The sequence below is a fragment of the Oryzias melastigma genome, linkage group LG18 (assembly GCF_002922805.2).
Source record: "Oryzias melastigma strain HK-1 linkage group LG18, ASM292280v2, whole genome shotgun sequence".
In the NCBI taxonomy this organism is placed as follows: Eukaryota; Metazoa; Chordata; class Actinopteri; order Beloniformes; family Adrianichthyidae; genus Oryzias; species Oryzias melastigma.
Window position 1 is genome coordinate 9,734,129 of NC_050529.1, and position 22,405 is coordinate 9,756,533.

General features: G+C 36.4%; 1 long non-coding RNA gene across 3 annotated transcripts in view; it reads left to right on the forward strand.

Annotated features, from left to right (window-relative positions):
- The window catches only part of LOC112156474, a 44,037-nt gene extending 22,293 nt beyond the window's left edge, over positions 1-21,744 (forward strand). For 2 of the 3 annotated variants that reach the window (XR_004949632.1, XR_002920971.2), the window contains one exon: positions 3,928-4,360. This is a non-coding gene — a long non-coding RNA (uncharacterized LOC112156474). Of the gene's footprint in view, positions 1-3,927; positions 4,361-18,364 lie in introns of those variants that run through there. The other variant, XR_004949635.1, reaches the window with a different exon arrangement.
- Positions 21,745-22,405: the final 661 nt, after the last annotated feature.

Below are 22,405 nucleotides of genomic sequence, written 5' to 3' on the forward strand. Positions count from 1 at the left end.
GGACTGTGCAAGATTACAATGAAAGATGAAACGGTGTTTGTGTATTAACAACACCTTTATTATTCATATGTTTCATTTTCAAGTGGCCTTCTCATTAATCTAGGCTAATTATGGCTGTAACACTTTGGAGAGTGGATAGTGGAAGCATGATTGGAGAGAGGAACGCTCTCTCAAAGACTCGCAAAACAACTACTGAGGCGGTGTAATTTGTAGCGAGCTGTCCTAGATAACAGAAAGTCTTGTTTTTTTCCATCAGGCATGAACTGAAAGCACACAAATCTTTCCCACTTTTCTTATTTTTAAAGATTTTTGAGGTTATAAATAAATTTCAGGAGTACATTACATAATCATTTAATTTAATTTATTTATGGAAAAAACTTTTTTTTGCTTTTAATTTACACATATTCACTACAAAAATGAGAGCGCTGGAGACATCATTAAATCATCATAACCCACATCAAAAAAGGATTATTGGCTTCATTATTTCTGTATGCACATCAGCTCAGTTTAGTTTGAAGTGAGCAATCATTGAATTAATAAAACAAACATGGTTATGACTCATGCAAATAAAATACTTTACATTAACTTCAAAAATTAGAAGAAACGTGAAAGTAGAGGTTCATTCCTACATAGATAAAAAGTATATGTAAATGCATGTAAGTGTGTTTCATGCTTATGCATTACTACACAAGTTTTTAAATCAGTTTTAGAACTCTTCATACAAAACGGCTAAATTTTACGCTCATAGAAAATTAAACCAGGTAGTACTTTGACAAATCAGGGACTTGGCAAACTTTGATCATGATAATTGAGAGTTGATCATGGAAAACTAATTCAGTTTGTGCCTGGCCGAAATGAAATTACATCAAAGCTTAGCCATGTCATATTAGAACTGTGAAGAAAAATAAAGCTTATAGTTGCACACTTTAGATTTATGCGGTGAGGTTTATCGCCGGTGAGGCACTGACATCATCAGACAGATTTACAAACATTTGAACCCTACAGAGCAGCTTATTCACCATTTTTATTGACAACAGTTAAAGTGTGTTGTTAGAAATTTAGTTTCGACACTTTTCTTTCCTATACTGTAGCATAGAAAACAATCACCAAAATTGTTATTATTGACTTACTTTTAGTTATAAATAAAGTTTGTGCGCTGCTCCTTTTGAAGAAACACATGGATAACTCGTTTGTAGAAGTCTTCATTTTCTTTCTATAGTTTTAAAAGTCTGCCATGTCTAAAACAAATTCTCGAGTTTATGGGTTTAGGCGGCTGCAGTTGACTTTGCTACCACTAAGTGTGTTATTCTTTAGCTGCGGCGTCACATTCTCCAGGCTCACCAGCGCTCTCTGCCTTGAGGCATATGTACTGCAGTCTTCACCTAGTGTATTTCTAATGTGTAATTTTAGCAGATAGAAAAGACTAAATGAGTCACAAACTGGCTTTAATGTAATCAGACAGATGGTGAGAAATAAAGTAGGTTATTAAAAAAATAAAGCATCTCTCTGATGATAAAAAGCTATATTTTATCATTTTGTGAGCTAAAAACACACTTTTAGTCACGTGTATAAACATAACACTATACTCAGGTGCAACTTATTTGTGATTTTTTTTTTTTAAATACATAGCAACAACCACTAGAAGGCACTTTAAGTGTATATATCAGTATTTGCTTTCGGCAGCAACGCAGAAGAAGTGCAGCTCAGTCTTTCGCTTGACGGAATTGTTAAAAGGGGGCACAGAGGATATATTTTTAAGTAAATTTAGTGATTTAAAGTACGTTTAGTTGACTTGTTAGCATGCTCTTTATGTTATGGTCATATGTTGTGCTAATATGAAAGACTGAAAGATTTCTCTAATGTTTTATGAAGCTAAATAAGCATCAATCTGCTACAGTAGTGAATCATGCATATATTCAGTCTATTAGCGTTACCTATTCCGTTATCATGATTCGTTTCTATATTTTGCAAAAAAAATAAAATAAATAAAATTCCCAAAGTACAACTTGTTTATATTGTTTTTCTTCTTTTACTTCACTCATTTAAAGAAAACAGTAGTACATGAAGGCTTTTACCGTTCTGTAATCTTCACAATCCTTTACTTGATACGTTATGTCAGTCTGGCTTCAAAGAAAAAAAAACATTCTTGATAATTTTTCTTACAAATACATATATATATTTTGCTGTGCGACAGAATACAGTCCAGAATAACATCATCTAGCAAGAATTTGTCCACACAGCAGCCTGCAGGCCAGCATTAAACACCAGCTTGCAAATCCACTGGCTCTCATTCCCCTGAGTGAGAAAGCAAACTCTAGCTGAGGAGAAACGCAGGTGTAATCAAGGCACATTCTGATAACGGTATGAGAGCCAATCCCACTTTTTACACCAATAGTGTTAGATTTAATAATATACAATTAGTTATGCGTCACACTGTTTAGCGAAAACCACAACTCTTCATCCTCCAGCAAATCAGCATTTGAACTCGGACAGCTGAATAAAATTACGAGTTTATGAAAAAACTTTTTTTTTTTATTCTGGAGTTAACTATTGTATTCTAAGTAAATACTGTTGAAATCAAGTTTATACACACATATATATATATATATTTATATATATTTATTTGTGATAAAAGCTATGGTTCATCTATACATGTCAGAATAGCAGATGTCTCTGACTCTTATTACTGTTTTTTTCGGTTCCTGATGTTTTAATGAAGATTTGATACAACTTTCATTCATTCATTCATTCATTCATTCATTCATTCATTCATTCATTCATTCATTCATTCATTCATTCATTCATTCATCCATCCATCCTCTTGGTCTAGTGAATTCTGGCGAGCGTTTCCACTCAGTTAAGCCTCGCTTCCACTCAGCGGTTTGTTTTCACGGCGCATGTAGACCACTAGCGTGTCATTGTAGTGCATCGACTAGAAAAGCCACAACATCCATCAGCTCGTCTTTTTCTTGCTTTACTTCTGGTACATCCTTTATGTATTGCAGGAGTTGAATGTTGTTGGAAAGAAGATTGCGGACAGCTAAGAGGAATACTGCTAAAATGCTAACAAACGTTGGAAACGCTAGCTTAAATGATTACTATATTGGTGCTTTCTAATGTCGTCATCACTTTCTGCCAATCAGCAGGAGGTTGTTCCGTTTTTTTTTTTTTTATGGACCCACAACCGATACTGTTTATTGGGTCCATTTATCAATGGAAATGCTTAAAAAATACTGGGCCGGACCGCTCAGTGGAAATGAGGCTTAATACAAAGAAGCTCTAAAAACAAACCATCAAGATAAACACTGACGTCTGTTTCTGCGAGGTGCTATGATGCTAACTTTTTAGCAGAATTCATAAAAAAGTCACTCCCTGTTAAAGCCAGGAGGGCCTCTACGTAGCACTTCAGTCAATAAAGAAATCCTTTAATTAGACCAGTACTACTGTTTCCTTTCGAGGTTCAGCTCAAAGACAATATATACTTCACTAACTTCAGTAAAAACATCAAATTCCCTGTGGGACCCGCTGAAAGCCGACTACTAGCTCTTCAAAATAAGTCAACATTTTTGATCAGGTTGTTTCCTCACCCAGTTTGCATATTAACAATTGAAAACATTTCACAGTAAGAGTAATTACAGTGTATTATAATAATAATAGTAGTCCTAAGGGTCACATAAAATTGCGTACTGTCATTTACAAAGCCAAGCCAACATACTAGGAGCAGAGTGCACATAATTAGCTTTCACAATAAGAGCTGTGTATTGGATTACCTTGTGTGTTTGTGCTTTTATTTCCCTTTCCGACTCCATCGATTGAAAAAAATACAGACGGTCCTTAAAAAAAAGGAAAACATCCATACAAATATATAATGTGCTTGTATATTAATGTATGGAGCATAAGCACAGTATTGTTTTTTTTTCTCTGCAGAGCGGAGGGCTTTATTATTCTGGTTCTTCTCTATGACACTTCTGGGTTGGGTCCCAGTAGAGAGCCTCGCTGAAACTGGGTCGAATGTTAAATCGGCTGGTGAATCAAGAACAGAGAGGGAAGGCTGGAAAAAAAAGGCTTGATGTTCTGGAAAGAGGTATTACAGTATCAGCCTTTTCTTCTTATTTAAAGGGGCTTTCATCCTGTGGACTGATTTGACATTGATAAGCCGTCTGCATAATGTGTAAAAGCAAAAAAGAACTTGTAAGAGGGGCGTTAAACGATAGCTTGCATTTTTATGCACTTAGTATGCAGTTGGAGCTCAATGTTTGTGAGATATTTCAGCAAAATATCACCGCCACATGCTTCCGTGCCCTTCTGAAATGCTGTAATTTCAAAGAGGTTATCTTCTTAATAAATGGCACAGACCTTTCAAGGTTTTCTTGTTTTTTTTTCCTTTCTAATTTGCATGTTGGCCAGATTTCTGATATCGGCAGATAAAACTTGATAATATTCAAATATATGTGCTTATAATTTTAGACTGTTCGGTGCGCGTCACCTCCAGATGTAACACCTCTGAGGCTCCATCTTGTCGGTGTCATGATGTAAATTGGTCCCTGATGCAATGCCTCTTCTTTTTTTTCTTTGCAACACACCATTTTCTCAGCTTTTATTTGGAGCAAAAAGTTGCAGAAGTTTTCTGCCGCACCCTCCAAAGTCTTCATCCATTTAGGTCTCATTTAGCGGAGACATGTAATATTTGCTTTATTAAAGGACGAGAACTGCCCTGATTTGTGAACTCACACTCAATAGTTTCTCACCAGAAGTAATGGCTACACGGCGGGAACGTTTTATCATAGCTCGATTAACTTCCTCCATCCTTTGCTAATGTGCTGCTGCAGGACAAGCCCACCATGTGAGCGTATTTTTAAAATTGATAACTAACCCTTTCAGCTCTGTACAGATGCATTATTTCATACTATTTTTTTCTTCAAGAAAAGTTTGATAAACGCAGCCTTACTTCCTCCTAATGCAGCCGAAAAGGCATCAACGTCTGACACAAATAAGCTGCCATCGTTGGAGAAAAATGTAATTTTTTTTTTTTTTTTTGTCTACATTAAGCTAAACATCCCGATAAGAGCGAGCAAGGTTGATATAGGACATCAACAACTGGTGATTAATTACGGTGCGAGAGATACTAAGCAGCATCCTGAAAATCCAGAGCGGGAGACAAATAAAGGAGTCCGATAATTCCAGAGGACAAGGAACATATTATCCTGTCCCTTATCTGTTACGGGGAAATGTGTTTTTGAAGTACTCGCGCTTGGAGATAAAGGACACACAAATTGCTGCACGAAACTATTATGTATTTGAGGGTACGGAAATTCATTTTGCTGGGTAATTAAAATATGAGTTGAAAATACTGGAACTGCTTAAGCCTTAGCCACATCCATCTGTGTTGGCTAATCTGGTTGAGTTTAAATTTTTAGATAAATCGTGAATTTTGTAGTACAAAATCAATTTTAACATGGATGTACATTTGGATCCAAACTTGCAGAAAAACACATTAACCATGAGAAAAATTCAAAATGGCGTCCAATTGTAAAAATGGCGGCCTTTGACCCAATAGTTACAAAAATCCAAAATTAGCCTGTCTTACCAAAATGGAGTGTACATATACAATATGCAGTCTATAAAATACCAAAAAAAATTGTGTGTGTGTTTGTGTGTGTGTGCATTTACAAGAAAAAGTATGTGAACCCTTTGAGAGTACCTCAATATCTGTACGATATACAGATAGTATTTTTTTTTTTTTTATCTCCATCTAAATCACAATGATGTAGAAAAACAATACCTGCTTAAACACCAATTTATATCTTCAATGAACAGAATCATGGACTCGTTTATGCATAAAACCAAGTAATAATTCCAAAGGGTTCACATATTTTCTCGTACACCTGTATACATGTGTGTAAAAGAAAACTGATTAAAATAATTAAAAAAAAAACTATAATAATTTGTCACATCTAATACTTTTGCATTTAATCAATCTAAATAAATAGTTTGGCATAGCCTACCATGTTGGTGCCCTGCTATCATTTAGATTAAAGCTAAATAAAGAAAAGACCAAAGAAACATGGTATAACTCATACATTTTAAAGGGGCCCTACCATGAAAATTCTACTTTTTGAGGTTTTAAATGCATTTTACTGTTCAATCCTCACTATAAAGAACCCCAAAGCGGCATTTTGATCCATTCGTGCATTTAAGAGTAACAGATTTTATCTGAGATGACGTCATGGAGGGGACTCTGGCAATACTCAGCGGCAGTTGGAGCTTCAGGAATCGAGCCGTTTTACTTCTGGGTATAAACAAACTCACAAAATATAACTAATATTTCATTAATAATATGTTTTTTAGTGTTTAAAAGGTCATATATGATCATATATATGGACATAGTTCACTCTGAAAGGCTTGAGAAAATCATGATAGGGCCCCTTTAAGATTAAAAAAAGCTAAGTAAAAATAATATAACTAGATTAACTAAAAAATAATCCAAACTACAAAACTATTTTTAAATTAAATTGTCTTTATTTTTCTTCAAAACCAAAGAGCCATAATGGGGGGTTGAAAGAGTCATACGTGTCTCCAGAGCTTCAGGTTGCAGACCCCTTCTTTAGTCTTATAAAAGTGTTTACCACAACCTGTCGCTTGCAACATGCCTGTAGAAAAATTGTGCAAGAATATTTTTTCTCTACGAGTTCACCAAGTGGTCTGCAATCTTGATATTTCGTGCAGTCCGATTTTTGGCCTGCAGACAGCCTGTATCGACCCATATGTATAGCTCATGTGGGATTTTACTTTGAAAGTATATGGATCACCCCAACAGTGCAAATCTGAAAGTTTTGCTGACATGCATAATGCATTCTTCTACTTTCAGAGTTAAAAACTAAACAAATGTATTCTTCACGCTATCCCCCATAATGCACGAGCCGAGAATAAGACCAATATTTTTCAAAGGAATTATAATTAGGCCGTACACCTCAGAACTCAACAAGCCGCTATAATTTAATAATACACATGTTCAGCTGAGAAATCTCCTTGTGTCTAGGGTTGCATATGTTTTGCACATTCCACACTTCAAAGTGGAACCTCGTCTTCTAGGATCACACGGGCAAATGTGGGATTCTCACGCAGCGCCGAGTGATCGAAAAAATAAGAGCACACACTTTTATCAAATCTGCATCGGGGACTGAAGCAGCTTTTGACACCTCGTTCTTATAAACAACAGTTGGGGGTAAAAGAAAAATAGAAGTTGCCAAGTATATCTCACAGAAAGGAAAGTCACGCTGGCAGTCATCACATCGCTGTTGCAAAAAACTCTGAAATTAAAAACTTGAAGTTGCAGCTCCCTTTTTTGCATTTTTAGTCCTGACAAAGATGACAGCTTTTCTCACTACAAACTTCATTTTCTTCCACACAATATGCCACCTGAAACACCAAAAGCCTAACAGACAGATGGCACGATGCATTACTGTAAGCTAATGAAGCAGCGCGTCAAACGTATATATTAGGCACGGCAAGAAAACATTAGCAGGATTTTGTCATGCGTGTATAAGTCCAATTTAAATGAAAAATAGGACACAAAAAATGAAATTATTTGTAGATATGACTATGGAAGAGACGGACTTTTCCAAGTCCTAAAAAACATCAGGAGTTGGATTATCTTGGAAAAGGCCACCAGCTGTTCCTGCCTCTCTTTAACAATGCATCCGCCTGATGGCAATTTCCTTTCCATCATTGAGGGCTCACTTTCCAAAGTGTGCTGCCAGAATATCTGATATTTATCATGGCATTGGCAAAAACTGTTAGCTTCTGTTCTGAAACGCATCAGCAGCCAAGACCCCGCATTACTCATGCACCCGCAGTATGGTAGACTTTGGCCTATTCATTTTCTTCCAGGGTATGAGTAATGGCTCTGCCATTCTTTATGTGGCCACAGGGGTATTTACTTTTGATTTCTTCATCATGTAGAAAGTTTGGAGATCACACAGGCTGGTCTAAGTCCTTTTATTTTTTTTTCCCGTTAATAATATTGTAAACATCAGCAGGATTACAGCTGCATGCTTGAGTTTGTGGCATTTGAGTGATAAGCTAAAAAAAATAGTCGGGAAAGAGAAAAATAATGATGAAAAAATGGAGGCTGCATCCTCAGTGGATGTTATATTAGCAATGATGAGACTCACAACTCTTAGGAGAGCTGATCACACATGAATACAAATCAGGTTTAGTCACTGTGTGAGTAAAAGAGAGGCTTTCAATGAGGGTTTTTTCAAAAGAAAAGAAAGATATGCTGGTAAGGGAGACCTTAAAGGACCACACAACTATTAGTTATACATGTTTATGGAGGTTTATTGATGGGTCCTCACTCATCCAAGTGTCAGCGGTTCCTCAGGGTCATTGTTGTTTTCTGTTTATTTGCTCCCACCTGGAATGCTTCACCAAAACCAAAAGCTGAGTTCATATATGCTGACGACTTTTGAATTTATGGTTGTGTGCCTAAAGGCTCTGAACAAATGATTAAAACAGGTACTGACTGCCTTGTTAACATTAGACCAGGGGTGCCCAAACTTTTTCGCTCATGGGGCCAAAATCTAAATGGGATCAAATGCAAACAGCAAACTGGGATCCTAATGAGAGACGTACAGCTGGTCTTTTGACTTGATCTGTTTGCCACCGCTGTTGTCGCTCCTTCTTGGCTAGCTGAAAAAGGCCGCTAAAAGCATCGGAAGTGACCATGAAGGCTCTTGGAAATTTCTAACACAAAAAGAAGTCCAGGGCTGACTCACCTTACGTGTATTATCATTATCCGGTTCATGACTTAAGGTCAGATATTTATATCTTTCCAAAATAGATTTAGGTTATTAGGAATCAGTAACAATAAATCACATGACTATGTAAGTAGATATTTCACTATTTCAGACTTTGTCATTGCATATGCAGATCTGTTATCAAAATTCTGACAAAATGTGCAGATTATTTTTCATTAGAAAAGAAGCATTAATATAAATTAAGTACCAAACATCAACAAAAATATTTATATATGCAAAAATGTTTCCACTGGAAGTCATTTAGCTCATGGTGTTCACACTCGACAAACAGGGAGAGGTTTCTTCTTCCTTTTCTAGTGTTTACTAGCGTATTTTCTCCACCTAAAGTTGTGCTAAAGCTGTGCAAATCTCATGAATCTCGCTCCTGGCTTTTTCTTTCACAACTCTGTTCTGATATTTGAAAAACTTGGTGTCATACAATTTCTGCCGGGCACAAATAAAAATTATTGATTTATCCTCCATGATCAATTTCTCAAACGGTTGGTACATCGGTGAACTAAAAGGACACCATTCAGACGTCACTATCAAATCCAAGTCCCTAGATTGGTCAAAGTTTGACTTTGTTTAACTTGCAATCCGTGTTGGGGGTGTAGGGAGGAATCTGTTTGTCAATATATTACAATATTTGTTGATGAAGATGATATTTAAGTAATTATTTATAAATAAACATGTCGATCAGTCTTACTTTTTTTTCTACTAAAACCCCTGACCGCTAGTTGGCAGCACAGCACAAAAAAATTGTTCTGGTACAGTCTTGAGATATAGCGAAACGTATAGTATAATGACAAAGGTATTGTGATACATATCATATCGTCCGACTCTTGGCAATACACACATGACTGCACGCTTTGTAGCGAAGCATGAACATGAGGCATTTACGTGCGTTTACATAGACTTTTCATTGGAGGCAGATGCTTGACCGTATGTTGCTGAGGGCGGAGTCTACGTAGCATTAGATCAAAGATACTAAAGAAAACTGGCTTTCAGATTACATCCTCACTGGCTGCTTAATGCTACATGCACAAGGTTCATGTTTGGCAAGTTCAAGAATGCACTGAAGGTGGGTTTTTGAACGTGCTTTTAGAATAGGGAGTTCACACAGGTCTGTAGCTACCTGATACTAGCGCATAGACACACAGTTGTAGAAATCTTAGTCTGAAATGTCAAATTGGTAGAAATGTTTTTAACCTCATGTCCCAAAATGGTCGTAGAACCCCAAAATGCATATATTACGAGGACTTTTCATTGAACGTGGTCCCTTGAACGCATGTTACCAAAGGCGGTGTGAACATTCCTTTACACACAACTTCCTTCTTTTTTTTCTAAAGCAGAGAAAAAGGCAAAGTTTTCCAAAGGTTAGTCTTAAGATCTTGGCCAGCTCACTTCTACACTTTCTACATAACACGGTAAACAAAAAGCAAGTATGTCAGCAAGAAAAGGACCAACTCCATGGAGTCCAGGTGAGAGTGATGAAAAGGAGGGGGCAGGTGCTAAGAAAAGAGGTGATGTTGGAAACTGTTAATGAATGGCTATTGGAAACTCTGAGCGGACAATGCGTTGAAATGCTTACTCGTCCGTGATTAATGACTACGAGGCTGCTGTAATAGGTACCGCAGGGAACTCAAACGCTTGCACCTTTTTATAGAACAGCCCCAAAAGAAAAGAGATGAAGTCCCCATTATGGTACTTCTTCGAGTAAAGGGGGGAAAAAAAGTATCACCGCGTCCCATTGTGGAGGTATGGTCGTATCATAATGCTGCTTTTCTTTAGCCATCAACCACTTTTTCATCAGGTGAACCGATACAATTATTTACAAGACGCTACGGAAATTGCTGATGTTCAAAAACGACTGCAATTGTTGTTTTTCTGTGAGGAAAACTGGTATGAAAAATTGATTCTGTATTTATTAATGGAGGTGTGACTGTGAGAACAAATACCAGGGACAATTATAGTGAAAAAAAAAACAAGTCTGAGAAAGGACAATTAATTTAGAAAAACGTAACTTTTTCCCTCCTTAGAGACAATTCAATAACCTTAAAAAGCTCTCACTTTTGTCTCTCCATATAAGGTTCAGGCTAAAAACGGAAGCCAACACTTGTACATGTTTGACCGCAATGCATGCCTTGGCCAATAAATTATTCATATCACTTTTGTTCTACACATTACCTAATCCTCAGAGAAAGGAACAGAGTGTGTCTTAGGTTTCTGTTCCAATCCATTTGACTTTAAAACAACTTTGACTGGGAGTTTGGATCAAAGTGCAGAACTCGGACTGGAGCAGGATTTTTATAACCCACATGCATTTTTCCAAAAGCACAAACAAACAAAAAAATACTTTATTTAGCACAATTGCATAATTTTGCATTTTTCAAGGATAAATTAAACTCTCTTTGCTGCATGTTAATAGCATCAAATTAAAACAAGGTTTTTGGTAGCTTCAATGATTTTTTTTTTTAATTCTTGTTCCAGTTGGAACAGATTCCATCAGAGTTTAATTTTGACAAATTTCTACAGCAGTGCAGGTTACTAATTTGTCAGTATTAAGTGCTTCCTGCCAAACAAATTATTTTTCAGTCACATTTCCTAGAAAGAGAAACATTTTTTTACACTCATGTGTGAAGATGAGGCGATTTAATTAAATTTGCTCAAAAAACACGGTTTAATAAACACCAAGAGTTGTGTTTGTTTTTTTTTTTTTTTTTTTTAAATTCGCTGAAATCTTTCAGTTTGTCTGCAAACATGAGCAAACGAGTGAGGAAATACTAATTCTTTTACAGACCTAAAGTAATTGTACAGAACACTGGGAAAAGACACTGTGAAAAAAATATACAGTATATGTATATTTCTGTATATATGTATATATATATATGTGTACCTGTATGAGTATATGTGTGTACATGTACATGTGTTTATATGTTTACAATGTATATATTTTTACTTGTATCAGACATAGTCGTAAAACAAATCAACAAGTTATACATAAATACGTTTTGACCAGACTTTTGAAAGACTATAAACCAATCAATTAACAGAACAAGTTTACGTTGGTTTCTCGTTTATTGTGGGACTTGCGTAATAAAATTCACTCGCTATAGTTGAAAACTATGAATGTTTTGAGGCTGTAAAACATATCTCACTTCACTTTATACACTTTTCTCATATAGACTGTATTATGGCACGTAGGAAGTTGATTGACAAAGGTTTCCACTAGCCAATCAGGATGCAGAAAACAATGTGTTGTTAAAAAATGTGTAAAATTGCACAAAAAATTTTGCAAATAGCAAGACCAAGAAATTTGAACTGCGACATAGTGAGGGAACACTGAATGGGATAAAAAAAATTGAGGTTGCAAAAAAAAGCTATATATAGTGTTCCACTCTTGTTCGCGAGGGTTAGGGACCGGAGACATCCACGAATACCCCGAATCCGTAAATACAACCACCACCACTCCGCAGCATCTTGAGTTGTCCGAGTTTTTGTGATGAGCCAGAAGAGTTACCTGACTTTAAAAAAAAAAAAGTGTGCGAATATGTGAAGCTGCAAAGAGTGAAACGCTACTATGAGGAGGAACAGTGGTTGTACTGTTTTGCACATTTTTTAAGCGTCCACTTCTATGCTTTTTTTTTTGTTTTTTTAGCATTTTTGTCGAAGGCAAAGTGTTCTATGTCCTGATTGGCTGTTGATTTAGTCAATTTCTTTCATCCTGTGCCTTATGTTCAGAGAAGATTACAAATTTCATACATTTTCAATCACGATCAGATCTTTGTTTTTATTCTATGATCCTGGACTCATTTTTCTATAAAGGTTTGAACTTTGAGAGTTGGAGAATAGTGTATAAAATGTGTAGTGAGGATTTTTACAGCCTTAAAACATCTATAATCGTATTTTATGAACCGTATTAGACGAGGGACCGCTGTAGATGCTAAATTGAGATCGTTTTGGAGTCGAAGTGGTTTGATGCATATTTGGATCAACAGGTTAGGTTAATGCTGTTGAAGTACAAGAGAGACTAATAAAAAAACAATGTTTTTTTTTATGTAGGTCTTGTGTGGAAAAAATGATTTTATATTAATTGAAGTAAATTAGATCTGATCAGGCCAGGATGTATGTAAAGAATGCCACTAGGGGTTGCCAATTTGATTATAATTGTCTGTGTCTGTTTTCTATGTAAAAGTAGCATTTTAAAGTTGTTCACACTTCTAAGTAGTAAAATATTTTCCCTCCAAACAACCCAAAAATCTCCCAGCAACATCCCCTCTTTGCCAATTTTCTCTATATGAAATAATCCCTCTTTGTTCTCTTTTTACCTGGTCCCAACCTTACTTGAAAAAGTTTCCTTTGATGGCTTATTGGAGAAAATAAAATAGATTTAGCTGAGGGATTAACTGAAGAGGGACCTGTACAAAAAAATGAGACAAGAAGTGTGTGATTGTCCCGAATCTTGGCCAGATAATGGTGTCTTGACAGCAGGGATCCCTCTGGAGGTGCTACTAAGCCTCAGACAATGCAAAAAAGAAGAATAAGAAAAAAAAAAAAACAACCTCAGAGTGGCCCTCGCTGACACCGGACCCACCCAGCAAAGATTGGTACCATTGTGCCATTTGGGCAATCTTAATTAAATTTGTGGTCCCTGTCCTGCCAGTTGCATTGATGTAGGTCTGAGGTTTATCTCTGGCGATCACCATTTGTGAAAGAGTAACTTGCAGTTGGAGGGTTAACAACCAAATTAAAGAGTTGTTTTTTTTACATAGTGTGTTAGTTTTCTTTTTTCTGGGATGGACAAAGCAACAATAAAACTTATATTAAGAATATTTCTTTCTCAAACCCAAAGTTTGTGTTTTATTGAGAAAATTCAAACCTCTGTATGCCACTTCAAATTCATTCTTCCATCTGAAGCGGCCCAGCTGGGCTCGCCAGAACGCCCCCCGCCTCCGCTCTGAGGTCCTGTCATACATTCTTCATGATGGTCCGATAACCGCGCAGACGATTGGTCAGAAACGGGGCTCGAGGGGAAGGAGGGCGGGGAGGCGACCAAAACCGGCGCTATCAATATATCTCGGCAGACAGGGCCAGATTTGATGATGGAGGTCTGACCGAGGCGGGTTTAAGCAGCGGCATCAGCAACCTGTTTGTGTCTACCGTGATCCTGATGGATACGCGGCGTGACTGGAACCTCACCTCAACCTTGACAGGATGTGATTCAGTATTCGGTTTCAACAAGATGGGAAAAGATGTCTTCCTCTGAGTGGAATGTTGGAGGGAAAAAAGGAGGAATCAATTTCAAAGTGTCGTCTGGAAACCCTTTTGAACATCAAATTACACATGGAAGCAACCAAAGCAGAATTTTTGCTGTGGTAATTATCGTATAATTTCACCGATTGTTTTGTCTGAACTGAATCCAAATTTAATAATAATAATAATAATTAAACCATTAGAACTACGATTGTTTTCAACCCCTATCTCACCAACTTTAGAAATGACTACTCTATTGAATTATCTTCTTTTTGTTTTGGTGAGGTGTGGAGTTGTTTAAAGAGTGTGCTGTACTGCCAACTAGTGGTCGGGGATTTAGGGGGAAAACAAATGTATGACGCTCATAAATAATTAATTAAACACCATCTTGTCTGCATTTCAAATCGATACAAGTATCGCCAAATGAAATATCACGATATATCAATATATTTCCCCTACATCTCTGGTCCTGATGCATATGGTATAACAAGTACCATAAAAAATACAGATCTTGGTGCTTGATTGATTTAATGCACCATTTCAGACATGTCAGTATTTCTGTGCAATTTTAGCCAATTTTACCTTTCCAGCGATTGTGGCCGGGCTCATATAAGAAGTTTTTGGAGCTTTAGTCTAAATGCAAAAGGTGAAGCTAGAAACAGTTTGGCTGTTCTTTGCAACAAAAGATTTTAATCTAAAATCTTATGACCTGACCTTGTGGGAATGAGTGGTTTAGGTACGGGAACCTTTTCAAAAATACTGGTTTTACACCAGCACCAATAATATCCAGACAATACCCATCCTTATCTAAATAGTTCTTCACGATACAGTCTTTTAGAGAGTAGTGGGTACATTCAAAAGCAGACTAGGTTTTTGCCATAAGGCTCTAGCTTTCAAGTTTTATATTTTTTACAACTAAATCAACTCATCTGCCTTTCTATTAACATAAAGTGAACACCTGATGAACTCACTGTCACACCCAGACTAACCCATAGTGCCTTTTCTTCCTTTTAGCAAAGTAAGAAGGGCACCCTCTCCAGCTGCAGCCTGTCTAATGGCAGCTGTATGCTAATGTCCTTTGCTGAGTCAGCGAACGCAGCCCGGTACACGGCCGTCTGCTGCACAGCTCTTCTGTAAGCTGTCCCCCCTAACTAGTCAAGGCAAAAATAATGATGGCGAAAAATGAATTAAAAAAGGAAGGGAAAACAAGGTTCTCTCACACACCTTTGCCGGGGGGTATAATGCAAATTGACGAGAGCGATTTCCGAGGTGCAAGATCTCCAGCATACAATGAGAAATTTGTTTACTTTCCTGTTTATACAGCATAGATTTCTATTACAACAGTCGCATCCTTGTAGATTCAACTGTCTTTTCTGTAAGCAGCATTGTAGATTAAAAATGCAGTGGCTTTATTGATAAATACGTTTTTTTTCCCTGTGATTCTCTGCAATTAACGGATCGCTTCCAATGAAAAGTCTTTATTTTGATGTTTTTTGGCTTTCACATGCAAGATTCTACACCTTTTTCGGCCAACATACGGAAAGGGCGTCCATTTAAGCTTTAAGAGTTATAACAGTTTGAACTTTGACTAATCAGGAGGGTTGATGTAGCATAGTATATCCATGATAACATAATCGAAGTAGAAATCTATTATGTTCCACTCTTGATATTTGTGCTTCATTATAGGCTTTTACTATATTTTCTGGACCATAAGGCCCGCTTCACATTTTTTGTGTTATGTCAAAAATCCAGCGTGGATCTTATGTGTGAATTCTGGTTGTGTGTACTGACTTTGAACTGATTATCCGTGGTATATGGAGCTCAAAAATCTGTCAGAATGTTTCAGTACCACTTTGGTAAACTACTTAACCGCATGTCTCCACTAGCATCAGTGTGTGACCTGACTTGGAAGAATGGTCCAAAATTGATAAAAACACACTCTTCAACCTTGTGGACAGCCTTCCTAGAAGAGTTCAAGCTGCTATAGCGGCAGAAGGTGGACTAACAACATATAGGAATGGGATCGCACTTCAGTTCATATGAGTCAAGGCAGGTGAGAGCAGGCTTTTGGTAATACAGTGTGTCTTACATTAGGTTTTCACTTTCATAGCTCTATTCCAATATATGAAAGGCTTGGTGTCATGTAATCGCGGCCAACCCCAAAACACCAGTATTATTTTCAAAAATTATTTTTATTTTAGCTGTGGACGACGCCTCTGATTCGTCATCTCGCATCTCAGAGTGGGAGTGATTCCAGGTGGATCGTCTGCGCTCCTGTTCTTGACCTCGCCTCCTCCAGTCCCCCAGTCCTATCTAGCTGAACTCTATTCATGTAGGTAGTTGTAGAGATAGATTAGCTAATTCTTCTTTAATAGTCCTGGTAAATTGCCTGACCATCCTGGGAGAGGATCTCTCCTTCATGTGGACATCCCTAACCTTCTGCTTCTGCACAATTACAGGCATGAAGCCAAATGAGGCAACCATTTTGTGATATTGGAGTATATAAATACAATTGAACTGAGTTGAATTGAATTCTCCATTATCAAATTCCAAACGATCTTTACTTCCCCGTTTTAAGAAGAACGCAATCCAAACGTCACTACCAAATCTGAGTCTCTGATTTAAAGTTCAACTGGCTTAAATTTCAACAGGTGTTCAATCAAAGAGTGTTTTGTAAGTAGAGTCCAAAAACTGGCTTAAAAACTTGCGTAGCGACTCATGAACACAAGTTTTTGTAGACTTCGTAGACTTTTCATCGGAAGCAGTTGCTCAAGCACACGTCTCTGAGCCCAGTGTGAATGTAGCATCACACTTAAACATTAAGATTGTGTTAGTTTTGCAGCTTTCTCCAGTTTTTATGGCCACTCTTGTTATAATAACTTTGTGTGGAAAAAGACATTGTCTGTAAAAAGTAAAATAAGAGAAGTCCAAACAACATGCCTAGGGTGTCACCAACTTTACCCACTACAACCTGTCATTAAAAAAAAGATAACGTTGAAAAAAGAATAAATACATTTGCTACAACCTACAACAAAAGAAAATTAGACTTATTTGACGTATTTCACAACATTAAAAAATGTCCCAATTTTTACGTTTTTTTTTTTCTTTTTTAGCTTGCTAACCTTTTAAACAATTTTTCCTACCTGTCTACTCTTAGTCAGTGGTTACTGCCTACTGAAACTAAACTAAACTAAGTAATCCTACCATAAGGCTGAGATTTACCTATAATAAAACGGTGCAAAAACCAGATGGCTACAATGTTAAAAACAAGAGTGGCACAGGATACTTCTAATTGTAGACACAGGTATTTATTTATCTGTTGTCCTTCACTTGCTGTAAGGATTTAACTAATATATCTACCTCTACAGCCTGTAATTCTATGGAACGTTTGAGGAGATGAGGGTTAGCAAGTACATTTTTACTTGCTAACATTTTAAACTATTTTCCTACCAGTCTACTTTTGGTCTGTGGTTACTGATGTGATAATTGTACAGTGCAGCAACTGTACAACAGATCGTAAAAGGGAGCAGTGAAGGAACCAAGTACCTAGTATTTCCCCCGTAAGAACAGATCCACATCCTTTTCATTCATAATATTCTTTTTATCTAAACATCTTTAAACCAGTATTGTCCTGTGCAGGGTCACATGGTTGCTGGAGCCTATCCTTTGGGTAAAGGCTAACTTGAACAGTTCATGCTCTTATTCTGTAAAATATGTTTGGGGTTGGCCAATAAACTAAAACAATTAAAGCTCTTAAGTATTGAATAGAAGGTTACAACTATGTTTATGCCAGCAATGTATATAGCGTATTTATGGTTAAAAGAATTTCTCCTTCTACATATCTAGTTTATATACCTGCTGTACCCTAATTAGGATACACAGTTATAAAATAAATCCTCCATACATCGCTTTGTCTATAACTCAACATCTACTTCCAGTACGTCTGTGGTAGCTGGCACTCCTCAGCCTTTACTGCTTCATCCACTACCTGTATGTATGCACACAAATATTCATGCACACTGTGATATGTAAATGCAAACAGATGCTCATGCATACCATTTGCAAGTCAACCCTTAAAATGGAACAACTATCTGAACACGGAGCTTTCCATGAAAAGCAGGTGCATCAGCTAAAGCCGCGGCTGAACAACATACCAATGTGGAAGAACACTAAAGCCTGGGAACAAGTTTCCCCGGCCTCCTGAAGAAACCTCAAGAAACTATTATGACATGACGGATTTCTTCTCTCTCTCTTTTTTATTCTATTCTATTTAAAACACAAATGCCTACTGACTTTCTGGCACTTCTTTGTAGGCTGCCAGCCATCAGGGAATCCAACCCTTGAGCTTCTTCTCTGTGATTGGCAGGGAGATGACACAACGTCAATCAAAGAGGGTGCAAGGATTCTTTATCCATCAGTTCATGCAAAGCAGTGGCATCAACAAGCTGGTGCAGTAATTTGTCTAAATTTGGCACAGACAGTGCAACTTTCTTCTTTTTTTTTGCTTTACTTCTTGGTTTTGGAGATTGTATTTTATGAGTTGATAAAATTTGTCAATTTGTAAAATTGCATGACATTTTATTACAGTATTACTACAGTAGTTAATTCTGTCCAACTGGGGCTTCGTGATAACATGCTTAGCTCAGATATTAGCTAATGCTACGGTCACAAATACAACTGCCACCGCAAGAAGGGGAGGCATCGACACAATGTTCAAGATTCATGCAGATCTTTTGTTTAGAAAGTCGTTGGTGTGGTCATGAATGTATATGGTGGCAGCCAGATGGTTTTCAGGGATGAGAACGACTTATTAAATGTTGTTCACCATGGTTTCTGTTAATAATCTTTTGATGGATTCACTATTTTTCAGCAGACTTACCCCTTAAGTACATAATTGTTTCATAAAAATAAACTGCATCCACTGCTGGTTGGATCTAAAGGTGGTTTTGAAATAAGAAATAACTCTCAGCAGCCTAAAAGACACTTGCGCATAATGATAAAACTACATAACCTTAATATCTTAAATTATTTGGTTACTCTTCTTGTTCTTGTTGCCAGTTTAGATTTTTTTTGTCCAAGATTTCTGACATCACAGGTCCAGAAAATACATGCCAAGACAAGACAAGGTCATTTCAGGGCTGTTAGGGTGAGCATATGTTGTAAAATTCACCACACTGCTAAAAATCTTAAGTGTTTATCCTTTTAACTGGGTTTATTATCAATACTGAACATAAATAGTGTTTCAGTTTTTGCCAATTAGTCAAAAAATATCATCTTTCTTGAAGGATCTCTACAGTTTTCGCCAGGCATTTCTTAATTTAACTTTGAAAATGACTTGCTCTCCAATCTGTGTGTCCTCCACTGTCAGACTAACCAAATACTGAAATGAATCGATACATCTTCAAACTTTGTTCTTCCCCGATGGGGTTTTTGAATTTGTTCAGCAGATATGATGTCATTGTCATTGATCTCCTTCATGTTCGTGCTAATATAAAATCCATAAATCGCTACAAATGGATTTAGTTAGTGGTGGAAATAATTGTAAGACATTCTGTCAGCTGTCCCCCACATCACTCCTCCAATACTTCTTGAGTGGATGTCTTATGGATCAAATGATGGATTCGGCAGGAAGAGTTTGGAAAGTGCAGAAAACTTTTTTTTTGTAGAAAAAAAAGGGAAATTTTGAGGTAAATGTACACCCATTTTTCTTAAGATTGCTGACACTCTGCAGTTGTTTTTGCATGTAAAAAAGGATGCATTACTTAGTCATAAAGCAGCTAAATATAAGCAGATTAAAGTTTGAGTGTTTGTCAGAACATTTCCCAGAAGAAGCTGTCAGTGTAACCCACTTTGAAGTGTGTCTCTTGTGCAATCATTTCATCTCATTACACAGTGAACTTCAACAAAATGGGTTTTAAATTGTTTTCTAATTTCATTCTTATTTTGACGTTAGTCTTCTTTTGGTCATGGATATTGGATCTTTTGCACAGTTGGGTTTAATCACTTGTTATTCTGCAATCTGTTTATGAATGAAGGTAAAGTTGTTGTTTTGTTGGAAAGTTTCAGGGAGATGTTGAAGGGACGTGTACCTGAAATGCTCGTTCGGGGACTTTGGGAGCTCTTATTTCAAAATAAAAGCTTAAAAAACAGTGTCAGTGGACTGTTGTTTAATACCAAAGGGATTTAAGGATCACTATAAATTGAGATCACATTATATAAGGTTGGGATGAGAATGGATTGCTGTTAATTTATGGCAAAGCTATCTCAATGAGATCCAAGGTATTTCAAAATTAAAATCGGAAATGTCATTTTTTGGCTTAACATGTTGTGTTTTTATTTTTTCTAAAGTAGACACTCCACATTCACTGGACAGAAGGTCCAGGTTGTTGTCAACAACCCTACCTTGGAAATTTGATACTTTTTCCACTGTGTTTTATTTGTCTTTACAGCTCATTTTTTCAAATGCAATCACATCCTTTTGGAAATCTTTATAGGAAGTTCCTAAGTCAAATATCTGAGCCCACTGACCTAAAAGGTAAGATGTTCTTAGAAAAACATAAATGTGGTGCAATATAGAATTAGATTTGCATAAAAAAACCTTGAGGTGACATTGTTTTTTTTTCAGATACTTTCATACTTTTACCAGTCATATTTATAATTTACATATTTTTTCCCACCAGATAAGAGAGAACATCATTAATTTCGCAAACATGTTCATTAATAAACCCCTGCTCATATTCCCACCACAAGGTAAAAATGTTTTGTTATATTTCCAATTATTTTTCCATCTACAAAGGAAAGCATGAACATACAGGAAAAACAGAGTTGATTTACTGTGTTGTTAACGCATATAAGCAAAAAAGAAAATGTTAGAATGTATTAAAAGACTTCCTACCTTGCAAGAATTTCTATTACAAAATAAATGTAAGTTTTCCATTATTCTGTTGAGACAGTTCATTCCTGTCTTTTTAAGTTTTCTATGTCTTTGAGTTAAAAAGCAACAGAAAAAATCAGTACTTTGGTACCAGAAGTAAAGCATTATAAATATATACATTTAGAAGTATGCATGTATCCTTTGAAAGTTTAATAAGAAAGAGATATAAAAGCTAATTTATAGGAGCAAAGATACTTTTATGTCTTGAACAAGGAGAAACAAACTAACAAGCTGTAGTTTTTTTCTTAGAACAGAAGGCGCTTTCAGTTTGCCATGGTCAAGTCAAACTCCCAAAGGGTGCAAAACTAACCAATGGGAAAGAAATAAGTGCAATTTATTTGAGAATGACAAATGTTACACCTTTTCCTTGCCTCAGTAATGGATTTTTCCTTGTAGCTCTGACAACTCGCCACTGACCTTGACAGTGAGCAGCTACTCCTGGGGGTCAGCTTCTCCATCTGTCTCTTTAAGCCATGGCTGCATCGAGTAAATGGTTAAAGTAAGGTTTTTTTTTCTTTTTTGGTGGGGTATTTGTTGTAAGACTCAATCAGCTCAAATTGTTGATGCAGACATTAAAAAACGTATTTATTACACAAAAAACAATTTAGCATTATTGGGGTATTTCAACTGTAACAGTGCTTAAATAAATTTAAAATAGTCACACATCATGTCAAACCCTCATTTTATTATGTACAAACTGTTACAAAGACACTACAAACACAAAAATGCAATTTTACCCCACCAACTCTAGAAATAAGTTGAAAAAAATTGTCATTTTTGTTTCTGTGCTGAAAATGAAAACTGCATCCACTGCTGCTTGGTAAAGAATTTTATTTTGAAAAACAAGAATTGTTGTTGTTGTCTTGTGAAGCCAGAAATAGTTTTTTTTTTTATTTTAATCTCAATGAATGCAATAATCCAATAGTTTTTTCTTTAAAGAAGAAAATCAAAGAGACCTGAATTAATGGAATTTTAGCAAGATGTGTAACTTAAAAAACAAAAATCACAAGAGGTCTTCTTTCAAATCACTCTCAAACCTAGTGAATGTGAGGGAGCTTCAATCAGCCACAACTTTTGATGTAGAAAAAAAAGGTATTTATCACCCAAAAGCAAAAATTGTTTACAAAAGGAAGAATTTTCCATTTTTGATCATTTCTTCTGTTGGAACAGTGCAACCTAGCATAGCTAAATTTGTACACAAGCTCTGAAACCATAAATTTAATTTCAAATTCTAATTTTATTAAGCACATATCTATACACACACTGTTACAAAGACGCTACAAACCCAGGCATATGTTATACTGCCAACTTTGTCAATTTAAAAAAAAAAAAAAGAAGACTTGCGTGTTTCTGATCTGAAAAAATAAACTGCATCCACTGCTGCTTGGTAAGAAATTCAATTTTGAAAAACAGGAAATGA